The 1,749-nt window shown below is 36.8% G+C and overlaps 1 protein-coding gene across 1 annotated transcript in view; it reads left to right on the top strand.

Annotated features, from left to right (window-relative positions):
* LOC112138195 (NACHT, LRR and PYD domains-containing protein 12-like) overlaps positions 1 to 1,749 on the top strand; it is a 55,241-nt gene that overhangs the window by 7,978 nt on the left and 45,514 nt on the right. The window contains exon 2 of the mRNA XM_024260763.2: positions 297 to 466. The gene's annotated coding sequence lies outside the window, so the exon portion shown is untranslated. The remainder of the gene's footprint in view (positions 1 to 296; positions 467 to 1,749) is intronic.

Genomic DNA, 1,749 nt, shown 5'->3' with positions numbered 1-1,749 from the left:
TGGGGTAGGGGACAGATGGTTGAAAGTCCCACCTTCCTTGTGTGATGCGATCACACATCAATATATGGTTGGACTCATCTTGACCCCGAATATAGCGGAAGGGGTAAAGTTGGTGCAGCTTGATAATGTTCTACTATAATGTCGCTGGTGCTCTTAGGCACCAACTACTGAGCTGTTTGCTGACCTGGATGTGTTTCCGATTCAGTCCTGCTGCTGAAAGCTTCTCTGAGCCCAAAGCAAGTTAGAACTCCAGCTGTCACCACTACTCTAGAACACACTTTTCTGTCTGATTTCAGGTTGATGAACTGCAGTTTGTCAGAGATCAGCTGTGAAGTTCTGGTCACAACTTTGAAGTCCAACCCATCCAACCTGACAGAACTGGACCTGAGCTGGAACAAGAACTTCCAGGATTCCGGATTTCTTGATCTGTGTAGTTTTCTAGAGCTGCCAGACTGCAGACTCTGAGGTCAGTAAATGAGCTGAACACACTGAAGGACGAGAAGAAAATTTCGGTTGAAGAATTTTAAATAAATGAATCTTTATATAATAAAGGGACATTACATAATAATGAAGATTTAAAATCATATGTAATTATGACAGATTTAAGCCATAGGCTAATTCACAATTACAGTCCACTGGAATGTTGATGTTATCCAAGAAGTAAAAGAACTATAATAATATAAAACAGTGTATAAACACAACATAAAACAAAAATAAAATAGAATATACAACATAGGTAAAAAAAAAAAAAAATACAAAATTCAACAGAGACACATGAAATGATGCATAAATGAAACTAAGTATTTCAAGCTCAGTTTCTGTTTAGCAGAGGTAGGACTAAGTCATTGCTTTGCAAGTCACAAATAAGTCTCAATTCTTTGTCCCAAAGTCAGAATCAAGGCCCAAGTCAAAAGCCATCAGGTCACAAGTCAAAATCAACTAGTCTGAAGTTGAGTCACAGGTGTTAAGATTAATATTTCAAGTCATTTCAATGACCGAGTCATAATATTTACACACACCACGTGTGCTCTTCGGAACTGTATTTATTTATCTGCATTTTGCAAGCATATCAGTTAAAATGCCTATGAGTTCATGCATCCCCACTTCAAAAATCCAAAAAAGATTTCTCTAGCAAAAATCCAGTTCACCATGTTCGTAATTCCGGTAACCTGCACATGGTAAAGAACGAGAGTAAGTCTGGATATCACATCCCCTCACTACAGAGCAGTGATGTGCAGTAATGTTTGTGACTGATTAATTACTGACTATTACAAACATATGAACCCAGTATTCTTACCAATGGCTGATTGCATTTCATATCTCATATCAGTATCTTTTTATAAACATAGAAAATACAAATTGGACTGTGGAGGAATGTAAAATGTGTAGCAGTTCAATAAGACCCCCCCCCCCCATATTTAAATAAATAAGTCTGTGGACAATACTTTATGATGTAATTAAACAGGAAATACAAAGAATAGAGATTTTGAGTATATTCATGAATAAACTGATTAGAATGATAAAAATTGCATTTATAGAAAAGATTAGTGGGACAAATACTTTTATTATGAGTATATATCTCTCACTGGAAGGTGAAGCTCTTTGAAACAAACACATACACACCCACACATGGAGACTAAAACCTTTACAGCAGTAAATGCAAAAAGGAAAGCATCAAGTATTAAATAAGGACTAACACCGGGCTCCCACGCAAGAGTTACAGCTCAGATGTGAACGCCAGAGTTTTTA

Source organism: Oryzias melastigma, unplaced genomic scaffold (assembly GCF_002922805.2).
Source record: "Oryzias melastigma strain HK-1 unplaced genomic scaffold, ASM292280v2 sc00281, whole genome shotgun sequence".
NCBI lineage: Eukaryota > Metazoa > Chordata > Actinopteri > Beloniformes > Adrianichthyidae > Oryzias > Oryzias melastigma.
This window is presented reverse-complemented; position numbering and strand designations above follow the sequence as displayed.